This window comes from Malaya genurostris, chromosome 2 (genome assembly GCF_030247185.1).
Source record: "Malaya genurostris strain Urasoe2022 chromosome 2, Malgen_1.1, whole genome shotgun sequence".
Classification (NCBI taxonomy): Eukaryota; Metazoa; Arthropoda; class Insecta; order Diptera; family Culicidae; genus Malaya; species Malaya genurostris.
Genome location: NC_080571.1, coordinates 85,167,709 through 85,189,779, shown reverse-complemented (window position 1 = coordinate 85,189,779; position 22,071 = coordinate 85,167,709). Strand labels below are relative to the sequence as shown.

Sequence of the window (22,071 nt, the reverse complement as noted above, 5' to 3'; positions counted from 1 at the left end):
AAACCCTGATTTTGTTTTATTTTTTTTTTTTGGTTCGTTTTGAAATTATTGAGAAAAAAATCTATTTTTTTTCAGTGTATATTTTTTTAGTTGTATTGATTCCATACAACTTCTTTCTTGACGCCATTTTTGTACGATGAACGCTTTCCGAATTACAACGAGAAGAACTTGATCATTTGCATGCACCCGTAAACTGTTTTAGCTGTAACTTCTTCATTTTTCTAAAGGCACGGATGGGATAGTCATCAATCTGTAGGTTTTAATAACAGATTTAAAATAAACATTATCAAAAAAAAATTAAAACCCTGATTTTTTTTTATCCAACTTTTTCGGATTATTTTGTAATTATTAAGAAAAAAATCAAAAGTTTTTTTCAGTGTATATTTTTTTAGAGTGTCCTATTGATTCCATACAACTTCTTCCTGAACAACATTTTTGTACAATTAACGGTTTCCGAATTACAACGATTTGAAAAAGGCATCATCCAAACCAGAGAAGGTCGAGTCTGATGTTCTGCTAAGCAGTTCTGGAATTGCTCAGATATAAAATTTCTGCTACTTGCCGAGCACTTCATTAGCAGTATTTTGCAATAATCATAAACTTAATGCCTGTTGAACTGCCCGATGGCATCACAGTTCAACATAAAATGTTAGGCTCTGATGATTCGAAATAGTATAATGTATACTTTTGTTCAGTATACCAAAAACAGTATTACAGTATTAGAGTTACAACGATTTGAAAATGAATGGCACAGTCTAATAAAATCATGAAATCTTCTACTTCCTTATAACAGTTCGGCTGAAAAGTTCGTATCGTTTAATAGAAACACACATTTTTTTGCCAAAATTCGTTTTTATTATTCAACATAATTGCCATCAGAGGCGATACAGCGACTATAGCGATCTTCCAACTTTTCGATACCATTTTTGTAGTACGATTTGTCCTTTGCCTCAAAATAGGCCTCAGTTTCAGCGATTACCTCTTCATTGCTTCTAAATTTTTTACCAGCGAGCATTCTCTTGAGGTCTGAGAACAGGAAAATGTCACTGGGGGCCAAATCTGGAGAATACGGTGGATGAGGGAGCAATTCGAAGCCCAATTCGTTTAATTTCAGCATGGTTTTCATCGACTTGTGACACGGTGCATTGTCTTGATGAAACAAAACTTTTTTCTTCTTCAAATGAGGCCGTTTTTTTGAAATTTCGTCCTTCAAACGCTCTAATAACGCTATATAATAGTCACTGTTGATGGTTTTTCCTTTTTCAAGGTAGTCGATGAAAATTATACCATGCGAATCCCAAAATACAGACGCCATTACCTCACCGGCCGATTGTTGAGTCTTTCCACGCTTTGGGTTCGGTTCATCGCGTGCAGTCCACTCAGCTGACTGTCGATTGGACTCCGGAGTGAAGTGATGGAGCCATGTTTCGTCCATTGTTATATATCGACGAAAAAAATCGGTTTTATTTCGATATTACAGCTCCAAACACTGCTCAGAATCATTAATTCGTTGTTGTTTTTGATCGATTGTGAGCTCACGCGGCACCCATTTTGCACAAAGCTTTCTCATATCCAAATATTCGTGAATAATATGTCCAACACGTTCCTTTGATATCTTTAGGGTGTCAGCTATCTCGATCAACTTCACTTTACGGTCATTGAAAATCATTTTGTGGATTTTTTTCACGTTTTCATCGGTAAAAGCCTCTTTTGGACGTCCACTGCGTTCATCGTCTTCGGTGCTCATATGACCAGTACGAAATTTTGCAAACCACTTACGAATTGTTGCTTCGCCCGGTGCAGAGTCTGGATAACACTCATCAAGCCATTTTTTGGTATAGGCGGCACTTTTTTTCATCAAAAAGTAGTGTTTCATCAACACACGAAATTCCTTTTTTTCCATTTTTTCACAATAACAAAAGTAGCTTCACTCAAAATGCAATATCTCACAAACTAATAATCAGACAGCTGTCAAATTTATACACGTATCTTTTGAAGGTTGGTACTAACTGAAAATGGTATGGATTTAATTCTAGTGACGCCCTCTCATAGAAACGATACGAACTTTTCAGCCGATCTGTTATAATAGAGCCTTCTCCTGTTGTCAGATTTTACTCTTTAAGTATTTCTTTTCCTTCTCATCTTTTGCTCTTTTATTTGAATCAGGTAAAACCCCACTGGAATTAGTATCTGTCAAACTTGTTCTCCATCAGGCATAAAACCTTCTCATCTTTTGCATTAATAGATTAAAATCATCCAAATGATACATTTCCTTAAATCTAGTGCTTCTATAGTAACTAAATCTAATGAGACAGTAACATAAGAAACGATTTCTTGATAACATTACGTGATAAATGAAAGTCGAAAGAATTGAAACATTTTTTTAAATATTGGCACAAGCTAGCATAATTAATTCCAACATAGGAAATCCGAAAAAAATATAATCGAAGATTACGACATCGAATAACAAATCGTAACAATTGCAATTAGTAGGTCTGCCACAAAATTAGCCTTACGAACATCTCGATGGACAAATAATAAATCGAGACCAATCAGTTTGTAGCGGTCATGGTAACACGGTAAGTTTAAAGGATATCTCCATGGAAGACGTCGGAAAACTTTTCGGACAAATTTGCGTTGAATCGCTTCAATGCGTTGGATTTTGTTTTGGTAATAAGGTGACCAGATAACCGCAGCATATTCGAGTTGAGTGAACTAAGATGCAATACAGAGCTAACTCGAATAATGAATCCTAATAGCTTAGAGGTTTAGGACATAGTAGGCTCTATGTGCTCTTTAAAATTTAACTTGGATTCCAGAAGAACACCCAGGTCCTTAACAAACGATGTGCGTTCGAGAACAGTTGATGGAATATTATAGTCGGACTTGAATACAGACTTTTTGCTACTAAAAAAGATGACGGAGCATTTAGTAGCATTTGAAACCATTTTGAAATATGAAATATGAAAGTCATCGGCAAACGACAGTTTCATACACTTGATCGAAAAATTTAGATCGTTGAGATACAATAAAATCAATAACAGTCCAATGTGACTTCCTTGAGAAACTCCAGAGGTAACAGCAAATGGTGAGGTTGTACAGGCTCCTATTTTCACTATCATTTTATTACCAGTTGGATATGATCGAAGCGAATTAAAAAATGATCCGTTTAATCCCAGTCTACTTAACTTGGAGATCGTTATGTGCTGATTGATTTTATCGAACGAAGCAGCGAAATCGGTGTATATAGAATCTACTTGTAGTCGTGCTTGTAAAGAACGTATGATGAAGGAAGTGTAGGTTACTAAATTTGGGGAAGTTGACGGCATTGGAATGGATCCATGCTGAGTCTCAGATATGTAGTCTGAGGAATTATGTGTTATAAACTATAATTTCAAATAGCTTCGATACAGCGCACAAAGCATCAATTCCACGGATACTATACCCTTGTTCACAGTGGATTTCTTCCATATTTCAGGAAAAATGCCAGAACGCAAAGAACAATTGAAATGTTGGATAGTGGAACCTACAAACTATTAGAACAATTTCTTATCACCACGGATGGAATCCCAGAACTTCTTCGTTTCTTTTATTGTAAGACTTCGCTTCGTAAGCATGTCGTATAAATTTTGCTTTAAGAATGCGATTTTTATCATACACAAAATTTGTGACCATAATATTGAAGAATAGCATTCCATTTAATACGTTCTTTGCATTATTGAATGTGTTTTCACTGAGACGATATCTTTCATCAGACATCAAATATCATTGAGTGCGAAAAACTTTCGATTTCAGCACTGGAATGGGAAAACGCAATCACATGTATCGAAAAGTTTTTGTAATTCCTGGTAACAGCTCTGTTGAAATAGCAATTTGTATCACTCGAGATCGAAGAGCATAAAATCTAAATTTTATCCACTGAACATTTTCTAGAATCTCCTTCTAGTAAATTTTGGTTTTATCAAGGTGTTCTTGGTTTTGGTGGTTTTGTTTTATCAAGAAAACATTCGCCCATCTTTAATTTTTTAGTTTTATAAAACTCACTAGCTTCAAAAATTTGCAGATAACTTTTTTTATTCGAACGAATGATTCACCAATGTGGAATGATGTTTTTTTTTAATTCGCGCGAAATACGCGCCATAGCATCAAAATCTTAGCAGAAACCGAGCTAAATCCGCGAAAATCGCGAAATCCGCGAAATTCGGGCGACCGTAACAACCCTGGACACAACATGGAATTTCATCCGAGCTTGCATGATACAAGGTCAGAGTATACCAATTAAAGCTTCAAATCGTTTTATGGCACCTTTTGTCTTGCTGTCTAGCAATAACCTACCTTTAGCATACTACGCGTGGGACTGAAACGTTAGCTATAATTTTGCTTCTATTCATAGATTCGCATGCTTCCAACAGTTTCGCTTTTGCATTGATTGACCAATCATAGCGATGCTTTCCCTTTGATATATCGCTTACTCCTTCAAAACCGTCGTCTATGGCAGGGAAATCCGATATGCCGGAGATTTTGAGTAGACAGAATAGGACACTGCTCGCTAATAATCAAAATTTCAATCATTTATAATTGAAAATACGTGGCTTGATAGATTCAAATCGAAACTTAGAAATATTTCCAATCAAATAATTAAATAATATGGATAATTGATACAAAATATACTGAGCTGTAAGTGTTTAAAACCTGATCACATTTCTACGTGTCTTTTTACTTGAGTTTCTGATTTGCACCCCTGTATAGAAAATAAAGATGTGTTCCACATTCAAACATTTAGTGTAATTAACAAACTATGCACTGTGTTTTGATTTGTTTTTAAGCTTATTTGGGAGGGGTGCTTCGTTCACTTCATATGAACTTAGCGAAGTACTCAGAAAAAAATTTAAAAATTCAGCAGCAAATTTTAAATGACCGTTACTAATTAGCAGCTTATTAGCAACAAATTGTCTACTAGGTTTGGATTTGTTTTGAAAGTTTTTCGGGAGGGGTGCTTCGTTAACTCCATATGAACATAGCGAAGCACTTAATAAAAAAGTGCAGCAAATTCAAAATTAGTGTAACTAATTAGCAACAACACTTATTTGCATTATCATCGGCGTGGGGAGCCTCGCTAAATTCATGTTCATCATCAGTTAGAGGAAAGGCTAGCCAAGTTACTGACTTATACTATTCACGACTGATTGCTTACTGATTGTTTTCTTTTGTTATCTCTTTTCAGGTAAGAGTTCAACCACCATAAATCAGGTTTTGCAAAATCAGGTGTTGTTTATTCGGAAATATTGAAATAATGGTATGTTATTTGTTTTGATTTTGAGTATATAAGCAAATCGAATTGATCCACGTATTACTAATAGGTTCCGAAATGTTAGACTGATCAATAGCGTTTTCAAATACTTGTGAAAGTTTCAAACATATGTTCAGAATTAGTTTGCAGTGGCTTGAGATAGTCACAAATATTTCTATTTTTTGTAATAATAAGAACGCTTCATCTTCGACTCGTCAGAGTAAAACAGTTTATATTGAAGTGTTGTGTAACACAGCAGTTCAACATAAACTGCTAAGAAGACGTTTTTGCTACGTGTCAGAGTACTTTTTGTTTTGCAGGGAAGTGAAGTGTGGACTTTCAAAATTTACTGGCCGTTGCTAGGTCACATAATAGTTCAACATAAACTGTTATGCACGGACGAGTCGAAGACGAAAGGTAATGAATATTAAAATCGATTACGTGCCCTAAGCACGAAAAAGGCTAATTCCTAAATGAAGTTTTTCTACAATTTTAAAGGCTGAAAACTCATTACGCCTTCCCATCCGTATGATCGGACAGCAGTTTTGATGTGGTAACAACAGAAAAGCGTCATCGCCATGTCCACCAGCAAGTCCAACTGGTGGGTGAATTCTGGTAGATCTGGGATTCGAAAAATCAATTATTATGGCACTACAACAAACTGGTATCAACGTAAAGTGCGTAAATGCTACATGCATCATTTCTGATCATATCTTCCACATTGATATACAACAAAGAGATTTAATTAATCGTTTTTTTTAAAACCAGTAAATCTTTTCCAAAGAATTGACTGCGATATTACTTTCCTTTAAAAAATATAACCAATACGGGTGTACATTTTTAATAATTCCTAATTTGAAATCAATTTCAGTACAATTTAAAACAAGTGTACGATTCGACGAAATGGCTTTCGGTGAAACGGCTTTCGATGAAACGACTCTGATCAATTTCTTTCGTGCGGTGAAGTAGCAACTAATCATTTCAACTTTTCAAACTATCGTCTAAGTTTTGCAAAGAGGACTCGAAAAGGACCACGTGAAAAAAAAATCATGTTGAACTTTTTTAGATAGTTATCCGCCGGACAATTGAATCAGGTTCATGCTCATTAAAATCGTTTGATGATAAATTTGTATAATTATCAACATTAATAACCTTCATTATCAACTTCAATGGCAGGGTTTTTCCTAAAAGTGCCTCTGAACAATGTCAAAAACAAAACGATAGATCACATTCACCGCTGGCGAACCGATTCATTCGGCCCACTAATGACGGTAATGGAGTGCTATTTCACGAGGCAAAAAAAAAGTCGTTAGACGCACTTCAATCATCGCATCTCGTTCCAACGCGGAAAATAGAAATTCCTCCCAGCGATATTTCATGTCCTGAATATTTCATCCATCGACACGACAAGCCAATTAAGTACTGCTCGGATTCTCTGATTGCTAAAATTGAGCGATCCCACTAGAAGTCGATTATGTGGGTTTTCGAAGGGTTTTCCACTTGTAATATGTGTTTTTTTTTTCCAGCAGGAAACATAACTAATAGCAAATCGTTAGTTCGATACTTCGATTTGTCACAATTTGTTCATGTCTCAGATGTGGCCTCCGTCGTCTGCGTGAATGTCAGCGAGCATTGCATGCAACCACCGAACCGGATAGTTGCGCATTTAAAAATTCAATTTAAAATTTTATGACATTGATACTGATTCCGTTCGTTTACTTACCTCGTACGAAAGCGCTTACGCACCCAACACACACACACACACACACACATTCATGCGTTATCGAGCCCTGCAAAGCCCAGGGACGGTTATCAAATTTACGACAATATTTTTTCTTCCTTTCTTCCCGCCATTGTAAAGCTTTTGATAGACACGGTTCTTCGTGCCGTTCGGGCAACTGTTTGTGGATGTATGTTAATCGTGCGGAACATGCGGATCCCTGGCAGCATTCAGGTACGACACTGACACTGACATGCAAAGTAGCTCCGAAACGGCTGTCATCGGCTGGATGCGTGCGTGGTGTGGTGAGATGATATGAGAGGAGTCTCGTTTGAATGATGGCTGGGATTTATGGATCAGCCTGTCAACATCATCGGGCGTTCGGAAATTGGGAACATTTTTCTGGTAGAGCTTAGTGTGACAAGTGAAATTACAAGGAAGGATTGTTTCACTGCGATGACGGGTTTGATAAATACTGGCAGGTGATTACCGGAACGAGCGAATTGATGTTGATTTTATCGTTCATTTTAAACCGGATAGCTTCCGAAGTAAGATTTTCGCTCAAAAGAATTGATTTGAAAACCAATCATTATCTTTTCTAAGACAACAATATGATTCGGTGAAATGGCATTCGGCGAAACGGAATTTGATATTATTTTTACATGAGCCATTATTAAATCTGTCTTTCGTTGGGTACTGATAATCAATAAGATTCCAAAACTGAGTTCACCTTCTGTGACAACCCCATCTGAAAAATATGCCTGGTCAACTTTTTTGTTTTAAGTCTTGGTAAGATGGAGCCATCTTGAGCTAATTTTAAATTTGATCAGTATCTAACGGGGAAAACAGATTGGAAAAATGACATGTGAATTCAACTATGTAACGAAAACCGCGAAAATGTTATAGCACAAACGGGACTCTAACCCGTAGCCAGCTTCTGACTAGGGAAATTGTTTTGCTCATTAAACAGAGAAATCTGAAGAAAGCCTAATTGACTAGAAGAACCAAGCCTGCTTCGCTTTACTTGGCCACCACAGCATTCAATTACAGTCCTATATCTATGGATACACAGTCAACACAAAACTTTTACCTCATATTAATTTGAAGCCTTAGTAGTTGGTTTGGGAGGTCACGTACGCGTTTTTCAGTGTTTGTCTGAAAAGCTTTATAAATTTTATTCATATAACGCATCCAATAGCTCTTTCATGGCTGTTCTTTAAGGTTCATCAAAAGACCAAAGTACTGCTGGAAATACAAATAACCTAAAGGAATTGCGTGATTTTGCCCTTCCTAAGTAATAGTAACGTAAACAAAGAGCGAATGGCATCATTAAACCATGCTCTGGAATCTCACAGGAGCTTTTCTAGTCACGTTATCACTTGAAGCGGAACCCAACCCACTTTCGACCCTAACTGCTGTCAAGTGTATGGATTTGACAGCAGTGAGGGTTGAAACTGGGTTGGGTTTCGCTTCCAGTAGAAACGACATGACTCACTTAAATGAAGTAAACAATTTAAAATATTCCGAAAAGAAAATTTTCATAATCTAATGTTGATGGTATCAGACAAAACATTTTGAATACTCGTTTGCGAAATAACTATAATCTAAATCAGCTTTATCATTTTATGTAGAATTTTTACCGATTAAAACACGACATTCCAACGCACAGTGGAAAAAAAAACAGGACACCCGCAAAGAAATCGGGATCCATGAAAAAAGGCAACAAAGAAGAGTGTTTCTTATGTAAAAACATCAAAAAAATTCAATGGAATGGTTTTTAATGGCCGAACGAATCGCCATCCTGCTTGTTTTACTCCAAATGCCCAGCAGTTTTAAGGGTTTTCTGTGGTATTTTTAACTTGAAAAGAAATCGAACACGGTCCACTGAAATAGCTTGATTTCATGTAAAAATGTCTAAAGAATCGACTGGAAGAGTATACACTGGCCGCACGAAACGTTTTGGTGGCTATTTTACCCCAGTTCCTTCAATATGTGAAATTTTAATCTAAATCACTCTTAAGTCTTAAGCGAACCACGTTGAAAGCATACGAAAACTATCTTATATTATGTAAAAAAGTTTGGAGAATCGATTAGAAGAACCCACACTGGCCACACGAAACGTTCTGGTGACTATATTACCCCAATACCATTATTTCATGATATCTTATTGTAAATCGTCCTTAAATCCCTGTAAAACTTATTGGAAGTTTAGTTAATCGAGCTTACCTTCTGTAAAAAAGTCTGTAAACCCGAATGGAAGAACCTATACTGGCCGCACGAAACGTTTTGACGACTATTTTACCCCATTTCTTCCATTTTATGGTATTTTATTGTAAATCGTCCTTAAATCTCGGTAAATTTTTTGGAAATTTACTAGATTTAGCTTATCTTAGTAAAAAAAAGTCTTTAGAATCAAATGACAGAACTTATACTGGCCGCACGAAACGTTTTGGTAACTATTTTACCCCAATTCCTCCATTTTAGGGTATTTTATTGTAAATCGGTCTTAAATCATGGTAAAACTCATTGGAGGTTTACTAAATCTAGTTTATCTTATAGAAAAAAGTCTGTAGAACCGAATGGAAGAACCTACACTGGCCGCACGAAACGTTCTTTACTTTAATTCCTATATATCATGATATCTTATTATAAATCATCCTGAAATCTCGGTAAACATTATTGGAAATTTACTAAATCTAGCTTATGTCCAATATGTGCAATTTTCATCTAAATCATCCATAAGTCTTAAGTGAACCACGTTGAAAGCATACGAAAACTATCTTATATTATGTAAAAAAGTCTGGACAATCGAATAGAAGAATCTACACTGGCCGCACGAAATATTCTGGTGACTATTTTACCCCATTTCTTCATTTCATGATATCTTTTTGTAAATCGTCCTTAAATCTCGGTCATCTTAAGTCATCGGTCTTAAGTCATCAAAACGTTTCAGCTAGATTTAGCAAACTTGCAAGAAGTTTTACTAAGATTCAAGGACGATTTACAGTAAGGATCTCATGAAATGGAGGAATTGGGGTAAAATAGCCATCAAAACGTTTCGTGCGGCCAGTGTGGGTTCTTCTAATCGTTTCTTCAGACTTTTTTACATGAAAGTAGGCTATTCCAAAATACCGCACTCGACTTCATTTCAAGTTACAGAGCGAATGTTATAGGAAACCCCTAAACTGCTGTACGTTTGGGGTAAAACGAGCAGGATTTCGATTCGTTCGGCCATTGTAAAACATTCCACTGAATTCCTTGGATATTTTTACATAAGAAACGCTGTAGTTTGTTGACCTAAAGACTGTCTCAGAAAGTATGGACGCAACCAAAAACCGCTGCCATTTCGCAATGGTTCAGAATCTGTCAATTTTTATGGCTGCGTCCTGTTGTTTACACTCTTCTCTAACCACTTGTGCAGTTGTTTATTCGTTTTCTTAAGTTTGTTTCGAAATGCGTGGACTTTCAGCAGAACAACGTCGAAAAATTGTGTACAAATGGTGCACAGAACGCGGACTGTCACTGAGAAAGATAGCAAAAATGGGAGGAGTAAGTGAAAAAGCCGTGCGAAATGCAATCAGGAAGTTTGGTGAGGATAACACCTTTGAGGATAAACCGAAAATGGGTCGAAAAAAAAGGTCCTGCTAACCCTCAGTTGGGTAAACGTATACTGAAGGCGTTCGAGCAAAAGAAGGAGGTTTCAGCTCAGGATGTGGCCAAAAAAGTGGGCACTTCGAAGTCAAGTGTTCTTCGTGCTACAGAACGTTTGAATCTTCGAACCTATAAGAAGCAGAAACAACCAAAACGTAGTCCGAAACAAGAAGCATCGATCAGGCCGAGGGTTCGAAAGCTGTACAATACGATTCTTGCTGGAAATTTGAACTGCATAATTATGGACGACGAAACCTACTTGAAACTCGATTACAAATCCTTGCCGGGACCACAATATTATACGGTGCGAGAAGGGCAAGTGTTAAACAAGTCCGAGACATCGATTGAAGTCGAAAAATTTGGTAAGAAAGCTATGGTCTGGCAAGCAATTTGTAGCTGCAGTAAGATTTCGAAACCCTTCATCACCACTGATTCAATGAACAGCGAAATATACATCAAGGAATGTTTACAAAAACGACTTCTACCCATGATTCGAAGTCACAAGGATTCTATTGTCTTCTGGCGAGATCTTGCTTCTTGCCACTACTCGAAATCAACGGTAGAATGGTATACAACCAAAAATGTCACTTTCGTCCCATAAACCATGAATCCATAAATTGCCCACAACTTCGACCAATTGAGGAATTTTGGGCATTAACGAAGGCACATCTTAGGAAACATGTCTCGGCAGCCGAAACCATTCAACAGTTCGAAAAAGATTGGAAAAAGTGTCAAAACTTGGAATTACGGAATTTAATGAAGAACGTTCACAAGAAGGTGCGCCAGCTAGTCTACAATGGCTAAGTAGCAAATGTTGAGAATAATATTCTGTTGTTGTAGTCTAATATTATCAATATAACACTCGTAAATTACTTACAACGAAATCAAAGTGCTTCCATACTTTCTGGGACACTCTTTATCTCAATTAGTTCATTAGTTACAGAATTCTTTGCGGGATTTCATAGATTTTTTCCCACTGTGCAACGTTTCATCAATCCTTGTAATTCCAGTAAATTTAATCAAGCCTACACAACTGCTGGAAAATCAGATTCAAAGTCGTCAGTGACCGGGTACAGTTTAGTTCAGTCTTAAAGCAAAAAACAGGACATGAACATCCGAAGCCGGAACATCTATGGGCGTCTGTCTAATTGTTTCGCCATGACGAGCAAACAGAGCGAAAACTCGGAATCCAATCATGCCAAAAACAAGCAACACAATTTTAACACCAATCAGCACAACCCAGTCACTGGAATTTAACAACAACAACAAAAAAAAAACACTTTTCAGTTCAGTAGCTTTTTCTTTGAGTTTTGAGCGAATTTGAAAGAAAACCAGTGAGCAGCCGAGATTGATGAGTTCTTCGAAATCAAACAAATCAAACCGAAGAGCGCCTTTGATCGATGTCTGTTGCTCATTGTTCGAAGAAGTAAACTCTTGTTAGCGTGCTTCCGCTGAAGTCATTTATTGGACGCAAAACACGTCTTCACCGGTACTCGGGAACTTGAACTGTTGTATTCGATGGTCTGGAATGGGAACAAAAATCTGAGGCCATTTACTAGATGTCTGCAAAAGCGCACAGTGACTGACTTACTATTAGCTATTGGAAGGAAGGCATGACTTCTGTTTCGTTCCTCGAGGAATTCAAATAGTCCTCTTAGTGACCCACTTCTCCTGGCCGGGAATTTAAGCTCACGGAAAATGCTGCAAGGGTGTTCGTGCATAGCAATGATGCTCGCTTCGGGCTCGGTAGCCCTGAGTGGAATTGTTAATTATTTCTGAGAAATAACGACGTCATTTTCTATGGCAATTAGAATAAGTTGGCTTAAATGTTTTCAGCATTTTGAGTTGCACTGGAACTAACACTATTTGATATCAGCTCTGCTTCACAAGTGTTTTAATCCTTAAACCACACACCTTCTGATTTAAGTGTATTTCGTTTAATTACTATCGATAAAATCTACACCAAACAAATACAGAAATTCCCAGGATAATTTGAATCGCAGTCCCATCAATGGCGCAACCAGGCTTACGATTTACTCCAGCTAACCGCCAATAGCACAAATAGCACGGTCAGTACCTCCGACTGCTTCTCGACATGCGACATTTCAGTTGTTCGTCGCTGCTGCTCAGACTGTGCTTCAGGCACCGCCCCGGGGGTGGTAATAACTTGTCAGTCCAATTGTGTTGCGCGGACGAAGATAATTAGAATTGACAGACTGCACCCAAGATTTTTTGTCTGCGATTGTGACCATTTAATTGGTAGGTAAATCAGATCGCACTGCGCATAAAAGCAATCAACTTTAGTACGGTGAAACGTGAAATTTGCTAGAGCAGTCCTGAGAGTAGAAGTCAGTTTAAAAATTCAATTGATTATCGGTACCCAACGAAATACAGATTCAGTGGGTTCGAGACATTTCGTCGAATGCCATTTCGCCTGTATCATAATTCTTTCTATCCAACGTTTCAGAAGCAAATAAAAAAAACTCGTTCTTTTACATCATTTGGATGCAATTAGCATTTTCCCGTGTACTAATGAGCTACACGAAGTGTATGCAAAAATGTGGGTGGGTAATGTCAGAGGCATAATCGGATTGACGTGAATACGAATAACATTGACTCTCTGAAAGTCGAATTGTTTCCTTACAAAACACCATAATAACTCCGGCGAACGACAAATACAGTTTAAAATTGGGAGCAATAAAAGATATATAATAATACTAAGTACAATATCAAATATGATAACATACAACGAAAGTATAGGAAATAATAGAAGTAGTTTTTTTTAACAATAACGCCTACGCTATCTAATATAATATACATTTAAACTAGAGTTGTTATACAAATGGGTGGAAATATTCTGTGAGGAAAATTATTTCTTGTATTTAGAACCAAGAATCGTGCAGTCTACTATTGAAATAATTTCGTTAATGTTTGAATTACTTCATTTTCAATGTCATCGCAATCGGTCGCGGTCTTGTACAATCCTGTGAATTTTTTTACAGTCCAATTTTGGCACACTCTCTCCAACATATCGGCCGGTATTTCACAAATAAATGCTTCAATATTGGCTTTCAGTGTGACAATCATTGCTGGTTTATCCTTGTAGACGTGAGCCTTAACATGGCCTCACAACAAATAGTCCAACGATCCAGGCCCCAAAACGTGAGATAAACTGTTCACCGAATGGTATTGGTAGCCCATTCGGTCATTGTTTCGCGTGCCTATAAAAGGATAAAGCTGATGTGAATTATAGTTATTTCGCTAGCACTGGACTTCTGTCCCGAGCTTTTGGAAAATGTTGTAGCATCACTATTATTTTTTAAACAAATAAGTGAAGATCTTGAGAACCCATCGTTTCAATTTTACTATTTATCCCTTCTATTCCGGGCAGTTATGCATTTTGTCTCCTACTTGCAGACTCCTCTAGAGCCCGAAATTGAGGACCGATTAATTATTTTGTCGTGAATACGACTTGCTTTACTATGAGGCGCCTTTTGAAAATTTACCCTCTAAGAGTGTGATAAGTTTTTGATCGTGAACATCTTTTTTGTATCTAACGAAACAACACAATTTTTGCTACATGCCATCGGAAATATGATCACAATTATATGACAAAATTTTCAGTTGTGTGACATAATCTCAAATAATCCAAAATCAAACTTTTCTGAAATGTTTGGAATCAATGAGTATCGAAGAGGAAAACACATGACGCTGTTTGCTTTTCTCGTATTTTGAAAGCCTATAGCTCAGTGATCTGCAGAAGTATTCATATAACATAGCTACTACATCGATATAAATTCATTAAGAATTATCTGAATTTTCTCTATTTCCTACCAAAAGCATCAGATTCATCAAAATGGAAGTTGAAAAAGTTTGCGCCGTCACTAACACATTCAATTACGTCGGGCAACGCTCTCGCGCAATGCGAAAATAAAAATATTGATGTAGAATATATATTTACGCTAGTATGGGTGTTGTTTCGAAATATGCTGTGCGGAACAGGGTTGCTACATATACGGATTAATCTGTATTTTATTTCTCCTGAAAAATACAGATTTAAATGTTGCGAAAAGAACAAATTTCTCAACACTGCTGAAAATCCACACTTGTTTGAAAAGTGTTTGGAGTGAGCGGGATTCTTAATCCGGTTCTGATTGAAAGCCGACATGATTAGTTAATGCTAATTTTTTCTATCTTGTCTGGCATACTTTTTTATTATAGTTATTGATTATAACGATTTGTTTATTTATCCTGAACAAGCTTCTGATGTTATTTGTTTTTCAAGAAAGCTATAATAATAATGGAATAACAATCATAAGATATTATTGTTATTATCATTGTTGGTTTTCCTGTATTTTGAATTCGTGCCAGATTTTTCGATATTAATTATGAAGTGCTAGTGATAATATAACGGATAGTGAAGTTAAAGCTCTTGGTATATTCCCATTATTTTCCATCTTGTTGGTGAGTTTGAATTCGCGCTGAATAAACGATATTTCGAAAAAAAAAGACTGTCCCAAAAAGTATGGACGCACTTTGATTTCGCTGTAAATAATTCACAAGTGCTAGATGTTCAAATTGTATTCGATATACTGATAATATTAGACTAGAACAACAGAATATTATTCTCAACATTTGCTACTTAGCCATTGTAGACTAGCTGGCGCACCTTTTTGCGAACGTTCCTCATTAAATTCCGTACAGACTTCTTGGCGACAAGTTTTGATACTTTTTTCCAATCTTTTTCGAACTGTTGAATGTGCCTTCGTTAATGCCCAAAATTCCTCAATTGGTCGAAGTTGTGGGCAATTTATGGATTCATGGTTTATGGGACGAAAGTGACATTTTTGGTTGTATACCATTCTACCGTTGATTTCGAGTAGTGGCAAGAAGCAAGATCTCGCCAGAAGACAATAGAATCCTTGTGACTTCGAATCATGGGTAGAAGTCGTTTTTGTAAACATTCCTTCATGTATATTTCGCTGTTCATTGAAGCAGTGGTGATGAAGGGTTTCGAAATATTACCGCAGCTAGAAATTACTTGCCAGACCATAGCTTTCTTACCAAATTTTTCGACTTCAATCGATGTCTCGGACTGGTTTAACACTTGCCCTTCTCGCACCGTATAATATTGCGGTCCCGGCAAGGATTTATAATCGAGTTTCACGTAGGTTTCGTCGTCCATGATTATGCAGTTCAAATTTCCAGCCAGAATCGTATTCTACAGCTTTCGAACCCTCGGCCTGATCGATGCTTCTTGTTTCGGACTACGTTTTGGTTGTTTCTGCTTCTTAGAGGTTCGAAGATTCAAACGTTCTTTAGCACGAAGAACATTTGACTTCGAAGTGCCCACTTTTTTGGCCACATCCCGAACTGAAACCTCCTTCTTTTGCTCGAACGCCTTCAGTATACGTTTGTCCAACTGAGGGTTAGCAGGACCTTTTTTCCACCTGTTTTCGGTTTATCCTCAAAGGTGTTATCCTCACCGAACTTCCTGATTGCATTTCGCACGGCTTTTTTACTTACTCCTTTCATTTTTGCTATCTCTCTCAGTGACAGTCCGCGTTCTGTGCACCATTTGTACACAATTTTTCGACGTTTTTCTGCTGAAAGTCCACGCATTTCGAAACAAACTAATGAAAACGAATAAACAACTGCACAAGTGGTTAGAGAAGAGTGTAAACAACAGGATGCAGCCATAAAAATTGATAGATTCTGAACCATTATTATTATTATTATTATTATTATTATTATTATTATTATTATTATTTTTATTATTATTATTATTATTATTTTTATTATTATTATTATTATTATTATTATTATGATTAAAATTACTCTTGTATAACCAAGATCGTCGACACATTTCAGAACAGACCATTGCAATTATCTCTAACTGAAATTTCGAGAAGAACCATTTATCTCCGCACTTAATAGTTTAAAAAAAAATTTACTCAAGGAATTGTTTTTTTAGAATAAGCAGTTTTAGAATAGTAGCTGTTTAATGTAACTAATCTGTACTTTAATGTAGGTGCATCGTTTCAAACTCTAGTTTCAAACAAACTAGTAGTGAAAAAGGGAGAAAACATGCACAATTCACACAATCGATCACCTACCTGATATTCGAAAGTGTGAAGGAAGTGTGCCCGTTTTTTACGTATTCACGACATCCAGTTATGTGCCTGACATTACCCACCCGCCTTTTTTCTTCACGTCGTTGGAGATATGATCAGTAATTTGGGTTATTTAGTAATCTAGTTCAGACCGGGTCCAGAATCCAATTCTAGGACTCAATCCTGAAATTCAGTTTTAAAATTCAAGACCAGTTTTTCTTTCATCTCCAGAAGCTGGATGTACTATTTAGTTCCTTGTCCAGAATCCAATGTCAGAATTGAGTACCAGAATTCTAGGCCGGAAGCTTGGAATCGAAATCTGGATCTGAGGTAAGGATCTTGTTTTTAGAAGTGGACTTTGGATCTGAATTTTGAAATTGAATTCTGGACCAAACCAGACCAGACCAGACATGAAAATTCCTTTTCGGAATTCAAATTTAGAACGCAGTTTCAGAATTCTGAACCTGAAGTTCTGGAACTTCAGGCCGAAATCTAGACACAGAACTCTGATACAAAATGTAGTTGTATTTCCAGAACTCAGTTCTAAACTGCATTTCAGAGCCCAGTTTGAGAGTTCTAGATCAGAATGCAAGTTTAGAATTTGGTTCCAAAATTCAGCTAATTCTAGAAGTTTAACTGAATTAAGGAACTAGATTTGGAAGATTTTCGAACTGATATCCGGATCTGTAACTAAAATTCTGCTGCGGATCAAAATCCAGATCGAGATCTCAGTGCTAGGAATCACTTCCAGAATTCAGTGCCGAACCAGAATCCTGGTTTCGAATTCAGTTACAAACACAGTTTCTGGGATCAGATTAACTATTCAGAATACAGTTTCAGGATTCAGTTGCCGAGTTGAGGATCAGAATTCAATTCCGAAATCTAGCATCAAAGAGTTTCAGAATTCAAATCTGTAATTTGGATCAAAAACTCGGTTACAGAATTTCAGGTCTTTAATATTCATGTCATCAAAACAGGTCTCTGATATTACCCACCCGTCTTTTCACTCACTCAAAACAGGCAAAAATGACGAAAAATAAATGTCACTCTCTGCTCCGCTTGCAAAATCGTTAGCGAACTCGACATCCATACTCAATCATCAACAACAGTAGCAGTAGCTTCAAAATCGGATTCTTTCTTACGTTTATCATCGCACTGACTATTGTTGCTATATAAATACGCTGATGTCTCTTCTTACGCGGGGGATACGTATACGTAATTCGCGTACAAAAACGCAAAGCTAAAGAAATTTTTAGCATTCAAAATGCCTTACTCTTCACTATACGAGGCTGGGTGTCAATTTAAAAAATGCTAAACTAACCGCGCAATCTTTTTCTGACATAATTTCGAATGTTAACAACTCAGTCATTTATTGATGGGTTGATATAATTTAACAACCAATCGATTCGGAAACTTCAACATGAATGGCAACGTCGTTTCAGTATTTCAATAGTATACTATTGAAAAAATGGTTAGAACCGACCTATGCTTTCATCCACCAATTCCAGTTGTCCAAAATGATGTCATTTTCTTGTTCGACATAGGAGGCTTTAGGCACACCAGCAAAGTTTCATGTAAACCGAAGGGGGTTCGATTCGAGGCGAGGCCAAAAAAAGTTCTTCCCTCTGAAGCGGATCGAACTTTAGGACGTCAAGGTGAGGAAAGCGCCTAAACGAACCGATAAACAGAATGCGATGATGAAATCCCCACAAAAGATGCACTCTTGTTTGGTCGTGTCTGACTCCTTGCTCCATCGGTAATGGAACGTTAAGAAGCGAAAGTTGTTGTTTTTGTACCAAAGGACCACAAACCCAGTAGGCACAAATCTTCAAACAATCAGGGGAACGTGCCATCTGAGCTAATTTATTCCGATTCCTGATATGTGCAAGGAGCCGACCCTTTAGCTTAGAAGAGGAGGTTGAATATTCCATGTTTGCAAGAACTTAACTAAGGGGTGATTTTGGCCGGTATTTCACGAATAAATGCTTCAATATTGGCTTTCGGTGCGACAATCGTTGCTGGTTTAGGTTGGTTGGTTGAGCCTTACATTACCCTTACAAAAAATAGTACAAAGGTGTCAAATCACACGATGTAGGCGGCCACTTGATGGACTCCAAACGTGAGATAAATTGTTCACCGAAGGCGGCTCTCAATTCGGTCATTGTTTCGCGTGCCGTGTGGGACGTGTCACCGTCTTGTCGAAACCATATGTCAGGTATGTCCAATTCATCCATTTTGGACAAAAAAAACCGTCAATCATTTCACGCGATCGCCATTGTCAGTAACGTTTCACCCATCGTTGCCTTTGAAGAAGTACGGCCCGATGATGTTACTGGCCCATAATTCACAACAAACAGTTCACAGAAAGAAAAGGTGAAACTTACACGACATGTAAACCGATAGTACTATGAAATAGACATCAGTTGAAACGAAAATCTGTTTTAAAACTATGATTGATGTAAAATTACATTAAAATTCATTTAGTTTTTCATTGAGCAAGACTGTATATTTACAACCCGCTTCGTTTTGTAATGTAAATTTCCGTTCAATTGCTTGCTCCAAATATGTGCATAAAAATAAATGTAAAATCACAAAATATTTTTATCTGTGTTATTTTTTTGGGATACATTGGTAGCTCTTGAAGCGCCCGTTCACCAAATGTTAGACGTTGTAAGTCGATTAAATGATTAAATTATCGACCAAAACGAATAAGTTTGACAATGACAGTGATAAGTTAAAACAGTGTTGCCAAAAAGATACCGGCAAAATAATCACCCTTTAGAATAGTATTGCACTGTCACTTGTACCAACCAAAAAAATTCCGAAACATTTCATTTCTTAGAAGTGAAATTCGTATAAATAAATGATAAATCAATCAACGAAACATTATCATAAATCTGGTAGCAGTGTTTTTTTTTTGTAAAATTTTTATCTTATTGATATTTCGATATAATGATCATATTCCTATTTAAACTCATTCTCTCGTCTGCATTATCGACCATAAAAAAAATCTAACCTCAAAACCGTCGCTCTCAATTCATCAGTTGGAGGAATTGATATTTATTTGAATAGGCTCTGATTTATTACTCTCCGAAGATTCAACTCTTTCCGTTATTGACAAAGATCTCAATCGACGCGCAATAGTCGGTCCGATATGGGCCACAACTTTTCCCACAACAACAAGTGACATTCAAAGCTTGCCCTCAGCCAGCTCCGTCGCGCCATCCGTCGAAAGAAAAGATCGGTTGGCTCAGATTAGCCCGGGAGGCGACGAGGTCGAGATAAAAGCACTTTACGTGACTTTTATGATTTCCTCGGGGACGAACCGAAAGGCCCATACATAAATTGAAACTCAGCCGTGGAAAGCCGCAAGAGGGCGCGCTCGGAGAGGGAGACCACAAATATTTTCCTACGCTAAATCAAAATAATCCCCTCCAGGATCCGGAGGATCGAGAAAAAAAAGTTATCAACCGACCGATAATGGCGACCATCTCGCGACAGTCTCGATAGATGCCCAGCAGCAGTGGGATTCGTATATATTGCTGGCATTTTCTCGCTTTCTCCCTTGGCGGAAAAAATATGTGCACTACCCCCACTACCTGGAAATGATTGCGGGAGTTGGAGGATTGTGACGAGTGTTATTCTATTCCGACGCCTAACAACGTCATCAGCAGCCATCATACCTTCGGTTTTCGGTCCATATGTGCCGAGTGGATGACAGGACGTTGTCAGTCGTTACGGTAATGCTGATTTCGGAGGCTCGAGATAAAAGCCATTCTCCCACTCGATAACAGCGTATGAATAAAAAATGGGCCTTTGATTGTCCCATTAGGCGAGTGTGACTCGAAGGTGGGAGTGGAACGGGGATTCGAGTCGTTGCGCCAAGGCAGGTGTGCTGGCGGATGCGGAAATCCTATGTACGTGAGCTTATTCGATCTTATCTGACACCTCGTCTCCGAAGTCGTGTCGGGTTAGCTGAGATTTAGGTAGCGAAATCAGTAAGATTCGCTTTGTACCAATAGGAATTAAAGGGAAAGAGTACGAATCAAAAGTAAATGAAAGTAAAAAGTAATTTTTACGTTCACGACGCTAAAATGCCAAAAGAGAGCAACAGATATGAAAATAAAGTACAAAAAAAAAAGAAATAAAAACGAAAGTAAAGAGTAACAAATGGAATCGTAAATTAAAAAAGAGTTATTGTTCGTTACAAAAACAACGAATTGCGAAAGCAAAGAGCACCGGAAGTTAAATAATATTAATAGTAAACAGCCAAATGCTACGAACCTAACGAAAGCAAAATCTTTGCGAATGGTGAGAAAGATGAAAGTAATCACGTGTTGATAATTTGATATTATTCGATCATTATAATAACTTTTCAAAAGAAACCTTGAACAAAATTTATTTTCTAAAAGTTGTTGCAAATGGAAATTTTTGATGAAAAGTATTTTTCGCGGCATGGGCATTATTTGTCAACGCTCATGGAATTTTTCAAAGTACGTGACGTGAAATGTAACGATTGTTAAAAGAAACGAAAGTAAAATATGATGAAAGAAGAAGTAACTAAAATATCGAAAGTGCAAAAATTAAAAGTAAAGAGAAGCGAAAGCCAATTAAGATTAATGTAAAGAGAATAACGAAAGCGAAGAGTAACAGAAGTGAGCAACAGGAAATGTAAAAACTTACGAAAAAGAAAACAATAACATAAATTAAGTGTAATGAAAATAACGAGTCAAGAAGGGCGCAATGTAATGAAAGCAACCGATGACAGAAAAACTAACTAAAGGGAAACTAAGGAGTAATGAAAATGAACAATAACGAATTTAGACAATAGAGAAAAACGATGAGGTAAGTGAAGTCAAGTACTCAAGTGTCAAAATCCAATGCTGGAAAATTCAGATACAAGATTCAAGACTCAAGAGTCAGAAGTCAAGCAGGCAAATATCAAGAACCGAGAATAACATTAAAGTAAAAAGTAACGACTAGAGACTCCAAAATTCAAGAGTTGAAGAGCTTAAAAGTTCAAGGGTTTAAGGGTTCAAGCAGTGTGTTTTAGGGCGTGATTCTCAGAAACGGCGACGAATATCAAAAAACCCAACTGACAATCTCTTAGAAAATTAGTTTAGATTATTCTGTGAAAACTTCAGAATGATTCATTGACTCTAGCTGTCGGGTAAGTCTTTCTCCTGAAGGAATAATTGCATAACTGAAAACGCCAACTTTCAACTTGTTCATTGAATATCTCGCCTTCAAAAGCATGGATCAAAAATCTATCCTGACAATGTCTAGATAATTTAATT

At 37.1% G+C, this 22,071-nt stretch overlaps 2 protein-coding genes across 3 annotated transcripts in view; both read left to right on the top strand.

Moving 5' to 3' along the window:
• The window catches only part of LOC131432661 (uncharacterized), a 711,303-nt gene that overhangs the window by 158,514 nt on the left and 530,718 nt on the right, over positions 1 to 22,071 (top strand). The gene's annotated exons all lie outside the window — the stretch shown is intronic.
• Positions 1 to 22,071, top strand: part of LOC131428674 (uncharacterized) — a 79,943-nt gene that overhangs the window by 56,371 nt on the left and 1,501 nt on the right. The window lies entirely within an intron of this gene.